Source organism: Hyaena hyaena, unplaced genomic scaffold (assembly GCF_003009895.1).
Source record: "Hyaena hyaena isolate Hyena2069 unplaced genomic scaffold, ASM300989v1 scaffold_10, whole genome shotgun sequence".
NCBI classification, from domain to species: domain Eukaryota; kingdom Metazoa; phylum Chordata; class Mammalia; order Carnivora; family Hyaenidae; genus Hyaena; species Hyaena hyaena.
Window position 1 is genome coordinate 394,083 of NW_024080642.1, and position 22,066 is coordinate 416,148.

Here is a 22,066-nt window from a genome sequence, read left to right on the forward strand (position 1 = left end):
CCTGCGACATGGGAAATAGAGCATAATTCTGAGTGTCTGTGTTGGGGCAGGAGATACAACCATGAAAGACATCTTCAGAAGGTGGCATTTGAGCCGAACCTCGAAGAGTAGCGTAGATAGAGTACTGAGGATGATGAAGACATCTCAAGTCCAGGGAGAGATCATTAAAGCATGAGTTTGGGAAGGACGAGAACCCAGCATTCAGTGCCTGGCATCATGGGGAGGGATCAGGTGGTTTAAGGAGACTTTCTCTCCATCAGAGGGCCCCCCAAAGGAGAATGCCAACTTCAGTGCAACTGGAACACAGGGATAGAAGTGGAGAGGTGGTTGGGCTATCATAGAAGGTGTTGTGAGCCACTGAAGATTTGAGTCTTTTATCTTAAAGAGCCAGAGAAGCCATGGAAGGTTTTACGAAGTGAAGGAACATGAACAGATTTCTTTGTGAACCATCCCACTGGTCACCAAATAAACAATAGATTGAATGCAAAGGAATGACAGGAAGAACCAACTAGAAGGCTGTCACCACAATCTGTGTAAGTGATCCAGGCCTGGACTGGGACAGGGGCAGAAGGAATGGAGAAAAAGCAGATGGCTTTAATGGATGTTCAGAGGAAGATTGGGCCACACTTAATGATCAGTGGACTGACTGTATGTGTCGATGGGGAAGGAGGTGTTAATCGCGATTTTGCAGATGGTGGTATATTAAAGGTGGTAGAGAAATGGGGTGGAGAACCAGGGGCTAGAGGGAAGTTGATGAGCTCCGTTAGAACACGTTGTGTTCTAGGCCCTTCCAGCATACGTTGTTTCTGTATCTGGATATCTATCATTTTAGCAACTTGTGACACTGATGTGTAGGGACATGTTCTTATTTTCAATATGGCTGTTTTGGTGGCAAGGAAGTGATATACATGGGAACTTGTTCCTGAAAGAGATGGAAGGGATGCTCTTGAAATGATACAGTGACATCCCACAGAAATCCAGAAACAGTGATTCAAATTTGGACAGGCTTCATGTAAACCAGAGTGAGATAGATAGCAGGTTGAAATCTTTCCTTCCTTCTTGGTCTGGTTCTAAGGATGGTTCGCAGTCATATGGCCCCAGTATGAGAGCCCTCAAAACGAAAATTTGGAGGGTCCCATAGCTAAGTTGTCATGAGGGCCTGATGTTGCTCTGCTCTGTTCATGGTCTTTTCACTTGTCCAAATGGTCAGGACATCACAATCCTGCCCGTGGTATGAGGGCTGTGCCCTGCACAACTCCAGGGGACCACATTCCCATAGGGATTTCATCTTTGCCAACCAGGGCTTCATCTTAATTCTTCATCCTTACTTATTTTTTTTCTGTAAAAAGCCAGAAAAATCACTAATAGTGATACAAGAAATACCAGTGAAGCAACAACATTTGTTGTTTTGCTTTAGGTTTCTAAAATCATATGCATAAAAGAAGTAGGGTAGTACAGATAAAGTTAGAATTCTCCTCGTTCTTCCTATTCTCTGCCCTCCATGCCTCAGGGCATCAAGATCCATGAATTTGGTTGACTACCTTCCTGTTCATGGTATTTAAACTTTTACTGCACATATAATTGCCCATAAACATAATGTCGTATTGTTTGCTGTGGGGTTTTTTTGTAGCATAAATGGCACCATTCAGTATGTAATGTTTTACAATTTGCCTTTTTTCACTTTGTATTGTTTTCAAGATCTATTTTTACACATTCATATAGATCTAGTTGGTTTAATTGCTGTATAATATTCCATTCTAGGAATATACTGCCATTTGCTTATCCATACCCTTACTGAAAGACATTTGTGTTGTTTCCAAATTTTTGCCATTACACACAATACTGCAATGAATATCCTTTTACATGCCTCATTATGTGCTTTTACGTAAGTTTCTCCAGGGCGAATTGAGTATATTAAGTATACACATAGGAGTGGAATTGTTGTGAATTGGTACTTCAGTGAACATGTTCATTTTTAATTTTATTAGATGTTACCAAATATCTCTGTGTCAAGAGGGAGGGTAAAGAAATCAGTGTAAAAATTACCTTCAGACAATATGTCAGCCACCCAGAAATTTTTATGCACTTCCACACCAGCCGCTTCCCCTTGCCAAGAAGGCATGGACCCCAGTAAGAACTGCTGCTTTAGTGACACATTCTTGGAAGGGAATGTGTCCCAGGCTTGGGTGTACTGGAATAGGAAGGGATTGGAGATAATTGACTTTAAGATCACAAAGACATAGCCCATTTGTTTTGATGTCTTTACCTCTGGCAACCAAATCTCTCAAAGTCTTGTTCTCAGCAGAAATAGTGTTCAGATCCCAGGGAGTTACAGGGGACAAATGTATTAAGTGCTTTGCTACTAAAAATCCCTGGATCAGCCTCAGGTTAGGATGATCCCAAAGCTGGACTGATCCGCTAAGAGGAAGCAGTACCAGGCAATGAATAACCAAATCATTCTTAAGCAGTGGTAGCCTGTGTGGTGGGACCAAGTTTGGACTGAATAGCAATGAGAGGACAGAAAAGGGAGTATGAAATGAGGCCATCGCTGGGAGAATGGAAGGGGCAAAATCCTATGTTGTAGTAGGCAGCTGTATTGGGTTAAACAGTGCCCCCTCCAAATTCAGATCTACCTGGAACCCATGAATGTGACCTTATTTGGAAATAGGGTCTTTGAGGAAGTAATCAAGTTAAGAAGAAATCACACCAGGTTAAGGTGGATCCTAAATCCAATAAGGAAAGGGAAATTTAGTCACAGAGGCACAGACATATGAGCATATCTCCCCTCCCCCTGCAGTTATATATCACTGTTCTGAAAGGGTCCCATGCAACTTTCACATGGGCAAAATTATTTTTTTTCAGTATCACTGATTTTATTTATGTGAAATCATATATATTCATTTGCATGATTTCAGATTCTCCCATATGTTTTAATAAGCCTTTTGAGGGCATCTGAGTGGCTTAGTCGGTTAAGCATCCAACTTTGGCTCAGGTCATGATCTCATGATCCATTAGTCTGAGCCTTTTGGGGGGCTCTGTGCTGACAGCTCAGAGCCTGAAGCCTGCCTTAGATTCTGTGTCTCCCTCTCTCTCTTCCCCTCCCTGCTCATGCTCTGTCTCTCTATCAAAAATAAATAAAACGTAAAAAATACTTTTTGAAATTCAGGATATATTAAGTACTATCCTTTCCTGGAATGTAAACCAAAGGGAGGGGGGGAGACAGTGACACAACACAAGGGGCACACCATGTGGGGATGGAAGAGAGCCCAGGAAGATCCACATGCAAGCCAAGGATCAACGATGTCACCAGAAGCTTGAAAAGGCAAGGAAAGATCCTCCCAAGGGCCTTCAGGAAGATCAGGGTACTTCCAACACCTTGATTTTGGACTTACAGCCTCCAGTACTATGAGAGAGTAAATTTCCATTGTTTTAAGCCATGCAGTGGCTTTGTGTTACAGAAGCCCAAGGAAGCTAGTACAGCATCCATCCCAGATTCTCAGCATCTGGTGCTCATGCCCCTGTGCAACACCCTCCTGGCTTATATGGGCTAGACCTGGAGACCTAGTCCTAACAAATACAGCAGGTGTGACAGGGTATCATTTCCAAAATTAGGTTATAGAAGACTTCTTATTCTATCTAGCTTGCTCTCACTTGCTCTGTCTTATAAAGCAAGTTGCCATATCATGATGACTTTATGGAGAGACTCACATGACAGGAAACTGAGGAATGTTCCCAGCCACTGAGCAGTGGAACTCTGCCAAGGGCCACATGAATGGACTTGGAAGTAGATCTGCCCCAAGGTGAGCCTTGATATGGCTGCCACCCCAGATGAGAACTTGATTGTAGTCTATAAGGCCCAAAGTCAGAGGACCCCCTAAGCAATGCCTGGACTCTTCACCCCCAGAAACCATGAAATAATAAACTGTGAGTTTGTTGTTTCAACCCTCTGAGTCTTGGGGTAGTTGGTTATGCAGCAGGAGATAACTGATGGATACAACAAGTAGATCAAAGCAGGTGCTTGGGAACAAAGACCATGAAGAGCTTGTGGTTCTGTGTGTTGTGTGCTGGGAATGGTGACCTGGAGAAGCTACAGAGGCATGCTATCCCCCATCCTCTACTTTACATTCACGTTCCTGTCATCTGCAAGGAAGGCAACTGTTCGAAACTAATCATGTGAAGAGTCATCATCAGAGGCTGTGTGTTTCAGTGGAAACTTCCTGAAGGGAGACAAGGGATTGCATCCTTAAAGACTGTTTCAAACAGACCTAGAAACCCAAAGGTCCCTTCCTGGAACTTCCCTTCTCCATCCAGGGTTGCACTGAAGGAGATATAGGGAAAAAGAAAAGAAAGGTTTCTGGATGAGGGAGTCAGGAGACCTCACTTCTGAAACTGGCTATTATTTACCATCCTGGGGGCCCCCAGGATTTTAGAAAAGGCAGAGACTAATTTCTTCACTTGAAGTTGGAACTAAGAGGAGATTCTTACACAGAGTGTGTGGGATGACCAGAGCTGGGGAGAACAAAAGTGAGCTTCCCTGCTCCTTCCTGCTACCCTTAGACCCACTATGAAAGAGGGGAGGCTCCCTGACCCTGGAGGAGGTGGTTATAATGATGGCCATTACATCAGGGTTGGGGGCATGTGAAGTTGGAAGTTTATGAGTCCCTGCAAAGCACCGTGAGAGAAAGGAGACATTCCAGCAGGTGTAGCAGCGTACCATAGACCAATTTGTGTGATTTGTTTTACAATGTGGTCCTGAAACGAGAATGACAGGTTCCTGGGTGCATCGTGTCTTGTCTTTTCTTTTCTTTTCTTTTCTTTTCTCTTTTTTCTTTTCTTTTCAATTAATTAATTTATTTTGAGAGGGAGGGATGAGTAAGGGGTGGGAAGAGAGAGAGGGAGAGAGAATCCTGAGAAGGCTCCACACTGACAGTGGGGCTCGAACCCATGAACCATGAGATGGTTCAGTTCAGAACCTGAACTGAAAACAAGAGTTGGTTGCTTAACTGACTGAGCCACCCAGGTGCCCCATCAGGTTCTTTATAATAGCCCAGGGTGGGCTATAGATGTTGAAAAGACACATGTGCCCCATTGGGCCTTTAAATTGTGTCACTGAAAGTTAATGACACAATTCAAACCAGCACTGCGCCTAAATTCAAACTACTACTTTAAAACAAAATAGCATTGTTTTATTTATAATCCAAGGCCCACAGGCTTCAGCTAATTTTAGAGGACAATTTGATGACCCAAGACAAAGCCCTATATCATGGTAACTTTTGCTAAAAGGACCTTAACTGTGTAAGTAGAATTTTCTCAGGCATCCCTGCCAATATGCTCAGAGATGCTGTAACCTTTCTTCTGCCTCAGTTTGCATATTTGTAAAATCAGGAGTCAGCTTATATAATCTTTAAAGGTCTCTTTAGCACTTACATTTAATCATTCCTTAGAAAATGACCAGAAGGCCTAGAAGAAAAAAATAGAAGCAAGTGAGCATTCATGGGGCTCATCTTTCAAAACCCAGGCATTACTTCCTCTGGGAAGTCTCCCGTGACCCCACCAGATTGCAGGCCTGATTGAAGTGCTCCTCTGATGCAACACCCAGGCACACATTTATTGATTATAACTTACACAGAGATGGTTGATTTACGAACCTGTTTCCTTCACTCTCCGGTCAACACTTGCAGCTGAGACTAGCATATGTCTTCTTCTTCTTTGTATGCCTAGCACCTAATGGAAGTCTTGGCACACTGTGGTATAGCAGTAACTATTTGTTGAATTAGTTGAATTAATAAGTGACTAGATGGATGAATGGATAAGTGGGTCTTCTGCCCATAATGGGTACCCTACATATTGGAGAAACAACCCAGGAAGTTGTATCTCCCTCTTGTCACATGGCTTGCTGATGACAGTTGCATAATATGGCCAGAGAAGGGCATACAATGGCACAGAAATCCAGATCTCAATATGCATGCAGATCCATGAGATTGGATGAAAGCTCATCTCCTTTATGTTCTAACAATCTATGGAGCTTGGAGCAGGGATAATTAATTCATGGCATATGTGGAGACAGATGTTAGGAAAATAGGACAAAGATAACAAGGTCAATGCAAAAAAAGAAGGAAGAGGATCTGAATACTGAAGTGAAAGAATGGGTTGCCCCATAAAGTACTGAGCACTAATATAACTACAAATGCCCAACTAGATCATCATCAAACAGATAAAGAAATAGATGTCTGGAAGGTTAAGTGGTTTGTCCAAGGGCAGAAAATAACTAACTTGAGCTTACTCTGTCTCTCTGCATATTAAGGACTTTTCCCCAATGCACAGATGTTGGGGGAAATGTTTAGACCATTGCTACAACTAAGGGTCAGTAGGATAGGCAAAAGGTGATGGTAGTGGTGGTGGTGGTCGTGGTGGTGATGGTGGACAGTCTCTGACATAACCACAGAGTAGGCACATCACAGTAGTAAACATAAGGTGTGGAGGCAAAGATTGGATCCCAGGGTATGATTGAAAAAGCATGACATTGATGTAAAACTGATTTGGGTTTGAATTGTTGCTCTAATGTTTACTAGTGCCTTTGCCTGGATACATCATGCATCAGCTTTCTCAGCCTTGGCTTATTTATCCATAAAATGGCAAAGATAACACTTAACATAAGAATTGTCAAGATTAAAAGAGATGTGTTTGTGGAGCAAATGAATAAGGTCAAAATTCTGCTTATAGGACTGGACCAATCAGGTGAGATGCCTCAGCTACAAAAGTTGTTCTGAGGTAGGATATTTAGAAGGAGATTTAAAGGAAATGATTGTTGATGCAAAATGGTAGGAAGAGTGGTGCAGCATGATAGATGGGGCTTTCTCTGCTCCACATCCAATAGGCAATAGAGGTAATAACCACCTGCCTGTAATTGGAAAGAAGTTTTGGGACCACCAAATCAGATAAGGAGATCTTGGCTTCATAGTTAGAAGAGAAGAGGAAAGGAGAAGTTAGGTTGTTGTAAAACGTGGATGATGGGCTCAGGCACTTTCCTCTGCTCATACCCAAGAGCCCACTAACATGAGTGAGGCATGCACTTATGAAGATAAAGACTGGGAAAGGAAAAAAGAAAATAGAGAAACATCAAGAAGACTTTGAATGCTATAAAACAGATGGGTAAGTAAAATTCAACTTTGCAAAGCAGAGAAAGCTGAAATAAAATGCCTACAAGATTCTTGGATGGTTAATAAAGAAACCGACTGATTTCTCTTTTAGAACTCCCAAACACTCCAGACATTAAAAGAATAGGTATCTTTAAAAGTGAAAGTATGGTTGAGGCTGAAAAGTAAAAGATTAGTTGAAACTCTATAAAGAATCAATTAGATCCCTCTAGATTCTCTTGCTACCCTAGGAAGCGATGCAACTCTTCCTCCCCCATCCAGAAGGAGACAGGAAGTTTTCTCTTTGGAGAAGTGGTGTACCAGAGGAGATCAAAACTCAAGAATACCATGCACAGGGGCGCCTGGGTGGCTTAGTCGGTTGAGCGTCCGACTTTCGCTTAGGTCATGATCTCGCGGTTCGACGGTTCGAGCCCCGCGTTGGGTCTGTGCTGACTGCCAGCTCAGAGCCTGGAGCCTGTTTCAGAGTCTGTGTCTCCCTCTCCCTGACCCTCCCCTGCTCACGCTGTCTCTCTCTCTCTCTCCTAGAAATAAATAAAAATATTAAAAAAAAAAGAATACCATGCACAGATTGGACAGAATGGGAGGTACAGTTTGTTTCACAGAAAACTGGGGGTTAGGGAATAGAAAACCTCTAGTCCTTACAACAGGATAGACAAGCTAACCTGCAAGAGAGAAGACTCTTACAGATACTGACAGTTGAGATTCCCTTTGGCAAAATCCCTTGATGTCTGCAGGAGCATCCTAAAGGAAGCCTGCCTCTGGATAAGCAAAGCCCATTCACACAAAGCTAATCTTTTCTTCAATGCCTCGCTTTTAAATGTGAAAGCATACAAGACACTTGAAACATTTGAGTAAAGCCTCTAACTAAAAAATAAACTAAAAGAATAAAGAAATGTGAGGGAAACAGAAAACAATGAAGAGAAACCCTCTAATTTATATACTGAGAGATAATAAAAAGTATTGATACATTTAAAATATCTATAAAAATAACAAATAAAACTTATTGGAAACTAAAATTTTGAGAAACAAAATATAAAGTTTATAGAAAGGTCAAATATTTGGAAAACAAACCCAGACAGTGGAATAAAAATGCAAAGTGACAGGTAAAAGTAGGCATCAGATAAGCACCTTAGAAAATTAATGCAGAGGGGCGCCTGGGTGGCTTAGTCGGTTAAGCGTCCGACTTTCGCTTAGGTCATGGTCTCGCGGTTCGTGGGTTCGAGCCCCGCGTCAGGCTCTGTGCTGACTGCCAGCTCAGAGCCTGGAGCCTGTTTCAGTCTGTGACTCCCTCTCTCTCTGACCCTCCCCTGCTCACGCTGTCTCTCTCTCTCTCTCCTAGAAATAAATAAAACATAAAAAAAAAATAATGCAGAATATTCAGTCTGAGAAAACTTCCAAAGAATGAAAAAATTGGACCAGAGAGAGCTATCCAAAACAAGAACTAGTAAGAGAAAAATTTTCGTAACTGAAGGCTATTGGTTTCCAGGCCTAAAGGGGTCATTTTATGCTCAGCACAGTGAATGAACTCATTATAAAATTTCAGAAGAATGAGGGCCAAATAAAAATCCTAAAAACTCTCAGAGAGGAAAACAAGAGCATATTCACAGTAACAGAAATCAGATTTGCACCAAAGCTATCAACAGCAGTATCAGAAGCTAGAAGACAATAGGGAAATGTCTTTAAAATTCTGGGAAAATTACTTTTCTAGATTTTGTACAGAGCCAACATAAGGATATGCAGTATCACCTTCACAGCATGAATCCTTTCTCCAGAATCTACTGGAATTGATTCTTCATTTTGATGAGGCACAATGAAGAAAGAGACAGGGGATCCAGGAAGCCAAGACTTGAAGCAGGAAAGAGAGAAAAGGATTTTAAAGATAACAGCAGAGCTATAGATGTAGAAAGGAACCAAATGCGATCAAATTAAGAAGATGGGGAAATCTAGGAAAGGTGTTTCCAAGGTGGGGGTCAGGGTGTAAAAATAGATTATCTCATGTGTTGGAATGTGATTGAGAGAGATTTTCTATTTTTGTCACAGAGTTTGGAGATGCAGTTATGGATATATAAACAGAGTGGGCAAATAAAAACTTGATGCAATCTTCAGAGCCAACATCTTCATATTTGTCTCAGCACCAACTCCACATAGCCTTCTCTCTGTGTGTAAAATCTCTCTCTGCCATCCTCTTATAAGATACATGTGACTACATTTAGGTCCTACCTGGATAATCCAGGATAATCTCTTTAACTGTGATCCTTTACTTAATCACATCTTAATATGGACTTTTCCCCCATATAACATAATGTCCCAGGTTTTGAAGATTAGGACAGGACATATTTAGGGGGAGCATTATTCAACCTACCACAAGTGTTTAAAAATCTTTTTAGGGGTGCCTGGGTGGCTCAGTTGGTTAAGTTTCCAACTTCTGGCTCAGGTCATGATCTCACGTCTGTGAATTCAAGCCTCTCGTCGGACTCTGTGCTGACAGCTCGAAGCCTGGAGCCTGCTTCAAATTCTGTGTCTCTTCTCTCTGTCCCATCTCACCCTGATGCTCTCTCTATCTCAAAATAAATAAACATTTAAAAATTAAAAATAATAAAAAGTCTTTTTAGTGTATTTATATGATAAATATATTTATATATATGTACACATACACACATACATAGATACATAAATAAAAGAGTATGTACCATTTTTTAAAAAAAATTTTTTAAATGTTTTTATTTATTTCTAGGAGAGAGAGAGAGACAGTGTGAGCAGGGGAGGGTCAGAGAGAGAGGGAGTCACAGACTGAAACAGGCTCCAGGCTCTGAGCTGGCAGTCAGCACAGAGCCTGACGTGGGGCTCGAACCCACGAACCGCGAGACCATGACCTAAGCGAAAGTCGGACGCTTAACTGACTAAGCCACCTAGGCGCCCCAAGTATGTACCATTTTTTAAAATTGTGGTTATTAGTGGAATGTCATGGTAGACTTCCAATTTTATATCATGTGTCTCTATAGTGCTCTTGAATAATGAACATGTATTACTAACATAAAATGTTAATATGTTAGGGAAAAAAAAGAGGCAGAGAGAAAGATTTCATGCTCTGGCTGATCTACATTTGAGACCAACTAGTTCCAAGTCTTTCATTTCAAATACAAACACCAGGCAACTCTCCAATTAAGTGACACTGACATTTATGTTGTTCCCTGGAAGACATATGTGTGTTTAAAACATGCAGCTGTCAGAAGCCAAGAGCTCACGGGGCTGGAGAGGGGTTTTGTGGGGCTTTAAAACACCAAAGAATAGTTTTAAGCCCAGTCTAAGGAGTCATTTGCTCTCAAACAGATAGCATATCTGCTTCTTATCTTCAGGCTTTTTTTTTCTTCTGTTTTTCTCAGATGCTAGGATAGGCCATATGATGATACTCCAAATTAGAGTACCACAATTGAAAGAGACCTTAAAGATCATTGGGTCCAACCCCAACATGGAACAGTTTAGGGAATTCAGAGAGGACCCAAGGGGTGAATTAGTGATTCCCAAAGCAGCCGAGACAGAACTAGACCCCAGGGCTCCTGATCCCTGATGTTCAGAGCATATCATATTCTCTAATCCATGAACCTCTGTCCTTCACTTCTCTGTAATTTAGAAAGTCCTGGACATTTGGGAAGCAGAGAGTGCATGAGTATCCCAACTACTTAATCCCCAACCCTTCTGGATCCTTAGTATTCCTAAACTATCACCTAGGTCACTTTCTCACCAGGATCTCCCTAACCCCTCCATCAGGACAAGGGCCCTCTCCTTTGGACAAAGAAACAGAGGACTGGTGTGTGTTGGCTCTTACAGAAGCTTGTAAGAGCTTGATGGGTCATGTAGATTTCCAGTTCCACTGGACTGTTAAATTAAGAGATGCAGATTTTTATCCTCTCTTCCTTCACAAGAAGCCTCCTGCTGCCTTGGAACCTTGCTTATCTCTGTTTCATGGTTAAACCAGTGGCATGCCATCCCCTCTCTGGAGGTAAATGGAACTAGCTGTGGCTGACATATCCCAGACATATGCTAAGTTGTTTTACCAACACTAAGTTACTTGATCCTCCTAATAGTTGGAAAAGATGGACATCACTGCTTTACAGATGAGAAAACTTAGTTGCCCAAGGTACCAAAGCTAGTATATTTCAGAGCCGAAACAAACTCACATCTTTCAAATTCCTAAACCAGAACATGATGCTTACGCTGGAGCAGAATGAAAGGGAGATGCTTCTGCCTTGCAGAATGAGCCCTGTTATCCACCACACCAATGGGAACGCCCTGTCCAGCTGGCCCAGCTGGGCTGAACCCCGCCAGCTTCCACTGTCTGCAGATCTCCAGCTGTCACTTAGACAAATTAGCCACTGGATTAGGAGTATCGGCAGTGAAATGCATGCATCTTATGATGATCCATAGACTAACACAGATTGATGTGGGAAGCAGGCTGGACTATTCCTAGCGAGGGAACACTGATGGAAGATGGCTGGTTGCCATCTTAATCCAAAGACTTTTTGTCAGTTAAAAGCCTTGCAAGTACCTCGCTCTGACAATCCCTCATAATCAAGTTGGTTAAAATGTATTATCCAGGGTAGTGCTGCAAAGAAGCATGGCTGGCCCTGACCAGTAGGGAGTTTATATTGTGTCTAGGTGTGAACTCCACATTGAACTAGGTTTTTTTTAATGTTTATTTATTTTTGAGAGAGAGACAGCATGAGCAGGAGAGGGGCAGAGAGAGAGGGAGACACAGAATCTGAAGCAGGCTCCAGGCCCTGAACTGTCAGCACAGAGCCTGAAGTGGGGCTTTAACTCACAGGCCATGAGATCATGACCTGAGCTGAAGTCAGGCGCTTAACCAACTGAGCCACCCAGGGGCGCCAACATTGAACTAGTTTTTAACCAGGATAGACCCTGGGACCAACCCCTTGTGGAACCTCCTGTTGCTTGGGAGATGTACCCAGACTGACTTCCTTTCCCTTGTGTAGGAGTGAATTGACCTCAGTACTATGACAAGAAATGGCTTTCTTTTTCTTCTTTGTGTCCTGCAGAAGATAATTATTTCTACAGTGAGTAAATTAGCTGTTTAGTTATTTATGTATTGGCTGCAGTCAGGTGAGGCTTTAAGCAGAAGGACCCAAGGCTTGGCCAATCAAGATACTTTGTGTGGAATTTAAATATTGAGCAGAAAGTCAAGAGACAAGGGGTGAATTCCACTCATGCATGAGGAGTCCTTACACCCCACTTCTCGGGGTGCCCCTCTCCATCTGAACCCCAGGTGCTCCATCAGAGGAGTTTTCAGGTTCCTCACTGTCCCCTGGTGTGTGTATGATTTTATCAAAAGTAACATGTACTATAGCCATAGCATACTGACCTCTTTGAGACCTGGACATCAAAATGATAGCTCCATACTATGATATCAGCAACTTTATTCCACTGTCTTTGGCAACTGCTTTTTAAAATTATTATTGTGGGGGCTTAGTCAGTTAGGTGACCAACTCTTAATTTCAGTTCAGGTCATGATCTCATGGTTCATGAGTTTGAGCCCCCTGCTCTGAATGTGCAGAGCCTGCTTGGGATTCTTTCTCTCTCCCTCTCTTTCTGCCCTTTCCCCACATGTTCTCTATTTGTCTGTCTGTCTGTCTGTCTGTCTCTCTCAAAATAAGGAAATAAACTTAAAAAAATAAAACTATCATTGTGGAGTTATTAATTTTAAAGCAAGCCTCAAAACTGTACTCTTCATTTTGGCCTTCTAAAGTCCAGAGATGGGGGAAGAAAGTAACACATAAAGAGATAGACATTAAAACTATTGACTAACCATATTAGAAGCTAAAATTCTAATTTGTTTATGCCTTCATATTTATGAAGGAAGATGCTTTGCAACCTAGAATCTTCACCAGAGCAAATAGTTGATCAGGCATATGGGTAAACTGCAGTGATTTTCAGATTTACAACGGCTCACACCTTCAGGTGGACTCTTTTAATTTTTCTTTACATTTATTTATCTTTGAGAGACAGAGCACAAGTGGGGGAGGGGCAGAGAGAGAAGGAAACACAGAATCTGAAGCAGGCTCCAGGCTCTGAGCTGTCAGTACAGAGCCCTACTCGAGGCTCTAACCCACAAACTGTGGGATCATGACCTGGGGCCAAAGTCAAATGCTTAACTTAACCGACTGAACCACCCAGCCCCACACCCCCCGCCCCCAGGTGCATTCTTTCTTAAGAAGTACCCATGTGCTGAAGGGGGTCATCTGAAAATGAGGAGGGTAAAGAATGCAGGAAAGGGGACCTCAACAGATGGCACTGGCAAGGGAGTTCCTAAGAAAACTGCAGAAAGAAGTCCCCATGGGCCTTGCCATGAATAAGAACATGGAATGCCCTGGAAATGAGGTGTCTAGTTTGAATCCTGCTACTGCGATTATTGCTACTAATTGGTAGACAATAGGTTATCATCTGAAAAATGAATTTAAGAAAGCTGAGTACGTACTGAGATAAAATCATATGCATATGTAGAAAATGAAGCTTTTTTAAAAGGCGGTGATAACCGAAGAAAACTGAAAATTGTGAGAGAAAGGAAGTAAATCACAATAAAATTCTCTGACTAGCAGGAACAGTGTTTATCTAGCTATAATAACATAGGCAAGGACTTGATTTGATAGAACATTGAAATAAGATGGGAGCTCCTGGGTGGCTCAGTCAGTTGAGCGTCCAACTTCGGCTCAGGTCATGATCTCGTGGTTTTGAGTTTGAGCCCCACGTTGGGCTCTGTGCTGACAGCCAGAGCCTGGAACCTGTTTTGGATTGTGTCTCCCTCTCTCTTTGCCCTTCCCCTGCTCATGCCCTGTCTCTCTCTGTTTCTCAAAAGTAAATAAACATAAAAAAAAAAACTTTTAAAAAATTTGAAATAAGATGATGCTGGAAGAATGGGGGAGGGGAAGAGGGCATGGTAAGGGTGAGTTAAATATCCCTCTCTCTCTCATCAGGAGCTTCATGTCTCACTCTGAAAATACAGAAAGAGCTATGCAAGCATAGGGTTAAGAACTGTGGGGGTCCATCCAGAAAAAGCAGCAAGAAGAGTTGAAAAAGGTTGCTATGGGGGTAGGGTAGCTGAGGGGTGTGGCAAGAATGGGCAATTGTCTAGTGTATGTTATATGCATTTTTGTTGTCTTTATTTTTAATTTTTAAGAACATGTATGCATGTATTACCTTGAAAAGGTGGTTTTCTTAAAAGTCATTAAATAGTGTAAAAATGTACATATTTTTAAGAAGATTTAGTTCTTAATGAGATGAGCTCTCAGAAGTCTGGCAAGCTAAGCTATACAGAAGGACCTATTTCCTGAGGCTTCCTGAAAATAGTGTTTTCACTGGACAGCTAAGCAGATGAAAAGTTTTGCTTGTTTTTGCTTCAGATATATTTTACATAAACACACACACATACACATTAAATATAACCTTACAGATAGAGACATATGTCCCCCATTTCATTCCTATAAACTCCAATCCCTGCAAAAGCAATTAGGATTATAAATTTAATGTTGTCCTTTTCAGCCTGTGTGTTCTAAAATGTATTTTTACTTAACACACACATACACACTCACACACATATCTATAGAAATATATTAATCTACTTTTCATATTTCTAAATTTTCAGGTAAATGCTATATAATGCCTATATTTTTTCTGCCACTTGCTGTTTTCATCCACTGTTGAGGCCCGTCCATGTTGATATATGGAGCTAGTTCATTTTATTCCATTGTATGATAGCACCGGAATTTATTTCCCTTCTGTCTTTCTCTCTTACAAACAATATGGTAGTGAGTATCCATATACAAGCCTCCAGCTAAACATGAGAGTGAGTTTCTCCAGGGTAGAGACCTAGAAACAGAATTGCTGGGGCTCAGCGTAGGCACATCTTTTACTTTAGTAGGTCATTGGGTCAGCATTGTTTTTGTAAGTACAATTAAATAGTGCTTCCCTTGGGCTCGTGATCCTAGGCAAGGAGCTGATGCAAACTGGGCCCCAGCGTGGGGTGGATATCAGAAATACCATCTGTTACGACGGTGCTCCGGATTCTCTCCTCAGAGATGGCACTCTGAGACCATAGCAGAGAGATGTTTATTCATGTTCTCTCTAACAAGCTGGTATAGACATTTAAAGGGTTGCTGAGGGGTGCCTGGCTGGCTCAGTCAGAGGAGCATGTGTATCTTGATCTCAAGGTTATGAGTTCAAGTCCCTCATTGGGTGTGGAGCCTATTTTTAAAAGTGTGTGTCAGATGTGTAGCTGGACTCTGGAGTGGAAAATACCATAAAAAGGGACAGTTCCCTTCCAGCTGGGTATGGTAGATGTGATTTGGGAAGCTGGCTGTATCTAAATTCCTTTTCAAAGAAACAGCCCTGGTCTTGGGCAGCCAGCCTTGTTCTAAACCATTGCATTTCCTTCCCTCTCATCCCTGAAGACTGTCTCAGTTGGACCAGGAAGGGTCACTTGACTCAAGGACTGTTAATCCTAAACCCACTCACCATATGATGTGTGATTCACACTCTGCATCAAGAGGAGTGGCACCAATCATATTTGCTTGGAAAGCTCTAGACTGTAAATAGTAGAATCCATCCTTAAACTGGCTTAATGATTAAGAATGTATTCTCGTGACAGGCAGCCCTGTGGTAGAGCAGGTTCTGGCTGTGTTGTGTCCCCATAATTCATGGTGTCAACCTTGCCCTGACCAGCTCTTCAGGTGGTCAGAAGAAGAACACTATTAGAAACAGAAGGTTGAGTGCTATCTGGTTTATATATTGTGGGAACAACCATGGGATTAATAACAAATGTTCCATCAATCTTCTTGGGCCAGCTGAAGTCATATGTCCACTCTGGACCAACAGCATTCACTGGGAGATTGTTATGCACTGATTGGATAAGCGTGAATTCTGAATCCGGCAGTAGAAAAGGGATGGGAAAGCTATCATTGGCTTGTAGCAGTGACATTTCACTCTTGCAGCTGGAGGTTAGTCATATGCGCTCTACTTAGGAGGAGGAAGAGAGGGAAAGGATGCTGGGTGGGAAGCAGACAGTATCCCATGTCATATTAACCATATGTTAGAGCTGTTGGAAATTTATGAAGTTCTGGACTTGTACGGTCCATAGCTGTTAGTCCCCTTCTCCACACTTTAAACCCAGCTGCCATGGTCAGTGATCTAGAGAAATCACAAACGAAGAAAGGGAGGTGTAGATTTTACATTCATTTGGGTTTCTCATTAAGCAGAGGGTCTCAACCACCTTCTTTTCAAGGTGCTAATGAGAAACAACTTCTCTTTGCTTTCCCTTTGCTTTCTCCATTACAGTTTGGCTTGCATGTGTGGTCAGACGTTTCAAAGCTGAATGAGGGCAGGCAGATGCTTCAGCCCCTTTATAAAGCCCACTGCCTTTGTATTACAGGGACAGCTGTGGGCATCAGGTGCTAGCAACTGCAGCATCCTCAACACCATCAGGTCAGTTTCTGCTCTTCCAACTTCTGAGGCTGCCTATGTGCTTCCCACTAAGACACTAGGAAAGTACGGACCATTCAAAGGGACTTCCAGAACCCCATCTCTCTAGCTAAGAACTGGAGGTGATGACTCATAGTGATCTTTTGGGGGGAGCAATGATATAATAATAATAAATAATAATAATAATATCAGGATGATTTTCATTCCATTGGGATCTGTTTTTTTAATGTTTATTTATTTTTGAGTGGGGGGAGAGAAAGAGAGAGAGAGCATGAGTGGGGAAAGGACAGAGAGAGAGGGAGACACAGAATCTGAAGCAGGTTCCAGGTTCTGAGCTGTCAGCCCAGAGCCTGATGCGGGGCTCGAACCCACGAACCATGAGATCGTGACCTGAGCTGAAGTCAGACCCTTAACCCACTGAGCCACCCAAGCACTCCGGGATCTAAGTGTTTTTTTTTAAGTAAGTTATTTGCAAAAATCAATATTTTACCATTAGTAGTAAAAACTAACTTGCACTGCACCTTGCAATTGGTCCCGATACACAGTGGGCCACAGCAACTGCCCCATTTTGTTAGCATCTTTAATTTAAACACGTATAAATATACAAACCCAATAAGAAGTCTCCACAACCAGAATACCTCTCAGTTGGGCATGATGAAACCATGTGAACTAATAGGCCAGCAGGCCACCCTGCCGTTCATAAAGGTGGTTTGCAGAATTTACTCTGCCAACACACACACTGACCCCTCTCCCTCTACTGTTGAGGGGCTGTGTAGCCTATAAATTGAGCCCAAGTCAAAAGGAAGTGAGGTTGATGGGACTCTGAGGGAAAAAATGTGGTGGTTAGTCTCCTCTGGGCCTTCTCAGGTTACTATAATGGTTTTGGTCCTCAAATACTAGTGATTCTCTTTTCTGAAGCAGGAGAATTACAGGTAATTGCTTTTGGGAAAAGCCAAATAGCGGATGGCTTCTCGTCTGACCAGATTTATTTTAATTCTCAATAAACAGAATAATCACATCCTTTGCTGTGCTCTCCAGGTCATTAGGGAGGCTCAGACTGTGATCATGCCTAGGCACAGGACCTGAAACGAAACGCAGTAAACTACATTTGATGGATAATTGTCCTCTGTTATTGTTCAGCTGCAGAGGAAATGGCCCATAAGCTATCTGGAATCTCCCTTTGGCACCTGCCGCCCAGAGCCATGTTGAAGGGGAAAAGCATACCGCAAAGAGATCTGAGTGGCCCTGAGCCACATGGGGACAGAGAGATTTCTCTCTAAGAGCCCCTGTCTTCTCCCCTTCCACAATACAAGGGCAACAGTTCTTTGTGGCAAAGGGAGGGGCCCAACTTTCCCAGGGAATAAGGCAGAGGCAGCATGACTCAGTGGTTGGAAGAATCTATCCCGATGTATGAGAAACATTGTTCTGGGTAGCACCCCATGGTGGCTTGCTGTGTCCCTCCCTTCTCTTGTTTTGATCCTGCTTATGGCTCAACTCGACCTTTCTTTGAGGGAATGACCCAGTTCTCATCTGAACCTATCCTTCCAAACTCCAACTTCCTAGGCCTCTGCAACAAAACTCCCTGGCACTGACCCACCTCTGCTTATGGGCCATGAACATGGAGAAGGTGAAGAAAGAACTCTGATTAGCCGCCTACTGCATGCCTGGCACAGTATCAAGTATTTTAGATGCTGTCCCATTCAGTTTTCACGATAATCCTATGAAGAAGGCACCCCTATTGTCCTTGCTGTATATGAGAAAACTAAGGCCCAGAAAGGTTAATCAGTTCATCCAAGGACACGCAGGAAGTAGGAGAACCAAGATTGAAACCTGGGTCTATGTGACTCCAAAGTCTGCACATGTTCCCCTCAGTCATCATGCAAGTATTAGCTAGATGCATTAAGGTTTCTTTTCTAACCTCCTGCCCTTTTCTGACTTGACCCCACTGACAGAACCCCAATCGTGTCCTCCCCTAAACCAATTATGGCCTGAGGCTCTGGCTGCCCAGGCCTAATCTAAAGTTGGGAAATAATCTCCTCAGATCTGCTTTCAGGAAGTCAGTGCCACTTAATATTTGCTGCCCTTAACTCTGACCCAGTCAATTTTGGCCAAGATTTGAACTGGGGGGCTATCCTCTCTGATCAAAGTGAAGCCACTACTGTGTAAAGAGCTAACTGCTTAGGGCCTTGTCCCTACAGAGGGAAGCATGCTTGTGGTGTTGGTCTTGAGAGAAATAGACTTTGCTGCCATGAGAATGGCCCTACTGCTCACCCTCAGCAAGGTGACCTGGGCACTCCAGGTCCCCCACTGCTCAGACCTTGTTCCTCTCAACCTCACCTCTTGCTGCCCCATGAATCCCATTCATCTTAGTACCTGTTCACACTGTGTCCTTTGTCCATGATTCCTTGGTCTTAAAAATGTCCTCCCTGCTCTCCATCTGGACCTGGCTCACTCCTTCACCTCTCTGGCTTGGGCCTTCTTATTAGTTTTCTATTGCTGCAAACGTAGAGGCTGAGAACAACATGCATTCATGATCTCAGTGTCCAAGTGGCAGAAGTCTGGGCTGCCTCAGCTGGGTCCTCAGCTCAGGGTTCCCAAGGTTGCAGTCAAGGTGTGGTCTAGAGCTGTGTGCTCATCTGGATACTAGACAGGGGAATATCTACTTTGAAGCCCACTCATATTGTTGGCAGAATTTATCTCTTTACAGCTGTAGGACAAAGGTCCCTTTTCCTTGTTTGCTGTCAGCCAGGATTGCTTCCTTAGCTCCTAAAATTTCCTGCCATGTGCCCTTCTGCACAACAGGGAAGTTTGCTTCTTCAAGGGCAGCAGGAGAGCATCCCTGGCCTCAGGGAAAGCCTATATACTTCTTTTGAAAGAAGCTCCAACTGATTACATAAGGCCCACCAAAAAGAATCTTCCTTTTGATTAACTCAAAGTCAACTGATTTAGGACTTTAATCTGTAAAATCCATTCACCCACACCTTATACCATAACCTAATCATGAGAATGGCATTCACCATCATCATTGTCCTATACTGTAAGCTAATCAGGGGCTTACTACCAGGGGTGGGAGATCATGGTATCCACAACATCATTTTCCTTCAGGAGACCTTCTCTGGTATCCACAGGCAGGTATAGAACCCCTGTGTCTACCTCTGTCTCTAGCTTGCTCTGTAAAACACTTTATTTATGTGTCTGCCTCCCACACTGCCACAGGAGCTCGTCTACGATGAAGAGAGCACTTTGCTTATTTCTGTACTCCAGGGACTGACTTTCATATTTAGCACATGGAGAAGCTCCATAAATACTTGTTCAACTGAACTGGATGGGAATCATAAATGTAAGTGTTTCTTCTTGGCCAAGGATGGTTAACACCCAATGTGTCTGGCCCTTCCCAGACATGGTGCCCATGGCAGACATCACTAGTTGATCGTAGCTCTCCTGATCCCTGTGCGGCCTCAGGGTTACCCAAGGACCCTTCTCAAGCCAAACACATTCAGAGCCAGCATGAGAAAGGAAACCTCTGTTCTGACTACACCAGACACACGCTACTCCAACAGACCTGTGCCTGACTTCTAATCCTCATCTCAGAGGCGTTGAATTTTGTCATCTTTCTCCTACCTGATCAGGCCTTGTGGACCTTGATTCTCCTGCCTGGCTTTAGCTTTGCCCACTCTTCCAGCCCTGAAAGTGCCATTGTGGACCTCTGTACTGCAGCCATCAACCTCAGCACTCACTCTTGCCCAACCCAGCCCAGCCCTGCTTTCCTACTGGAGCTCAGGACTTGGACTTGGGTTCTTCTTCTGAGGTGGGAATCAGACTGATAAGGTAGTCATGTGGGAAAACAGCCTTAACCCAGTCTCATGTGGGAGACTAATCATGAAAGCATCACGTGTGGGGAAGTCCCAGGGCTCCCAATGTGGCAACCACCCTGACAGAGAGCAGCGGTCATTCAGTTGAGGATGGGCATGTCAACTGTCAACACAACCTCCTAATTATCTGTCCTTATTTGACTCAGTCAGGGGAGAGATACGGGCGTTGCATCAGATGTTGTGGCCCTTTTATAGCTCTTGAGAATCTTGCTCCAGGGCTCAGTCTACTCATCTGACAAATGGGGCCATACCACCCAGGAACTCTGCTATTGGGAAGCCTGAGAGGATGGATTGTGGAACAAATGACCAGGAAGTAAAAAACCAAGGGACTGATAAATTCTTCAAATGAGTAAAATCACCAAGCCTGCCAGCTCCCTCCTCTTTGAATTCAAGCAATCACCATCTGGCTGGTAGGCTCCTTTCTTGGTTTCCAGAAGACAGCCAGCACTTTGGGGTCTTGGACTTTGCATTTCACAACTATTCAACCCCTGATGGGGAACATGATCCTCAGTCATCCCTTATCAAGGACAAGCTGTCAGGGTAATTAAGAGCTCAGGCAGGAGAATTGCATTGGAGGAGGCCTCTGGAGCATGTAGCTGGGAAGGCTGGAGAATCTGGCAAAGGCCACAAGCAGGCAGCCGGTGATGGATGGAGGGGTGGGAGCTGAGCTGGGGGAAGCCATTCATCTCCATGCACAGCGTGATCCCGTTGATCTGGAGCCCCCTTAGGACCAAGCTGGGAGTGCAGAAATGATTTCTATTGACCTAGACAGTGGCAGGCACCATTCCCTGCCATGGGCAGAGGGGTAAAGCCCAACTCTGTAGGTGTGTGCCATGTCTCACCCCTCAGAGAAAGGTTGTCACCTCTGGAGAAAGCAAACAATGAGGATAAGTTCAAGGTCAGACTGGCTGACTTTCTTGCCTTAAGAACTTGTGTTGGTGCTGGGGCAAAGGACAAAGGGGAGTAGAAAATCTCCGGGCTGCTGTCTCTGCTTTGACACAGAAGCACCTCCTATATTTGTCCCATGCCATAGACTTTACACAATACCTTCACAACAGGATCCTGCCATTCTGTATTTTCCAACTTGGTACTGTATGCCATGGTATTCCCACAAGACGTTGGTGTTCCTGACTTGGACCAATAAGTTCTCCCTCTGAAATCTGATCGTGGACATCTTTTCAACAATAATTTTAAAAATGACATGAATATAATTTCCTCAATTTAAGAAAATTCCCCTGAAACCATTGGGGCCTCCTGTTTCCTGTCAAAACCAGAATCTAGAAAAGATGATGACCAATTTAGCAGCAATTATATGTTTATTATATTCATTTTAGCTTAACATATCATATTTCATGGTTTTCTGCAAAGAAGAACCATCACGTCTAGCTGCTCTGATGGCTGAACATATTTAAAAAGTTGTTGCTTGTGGCACTTGAGAAGCCAGCTCTGGAATAAGCTGCTTGAAGAGAAGTTTCCAGAAAGGCACGGATAGACTCCTGAAGTCTATAGCGGCCACCACCTTTTCTGACATTTCTGCTTTTCCTGGAGATT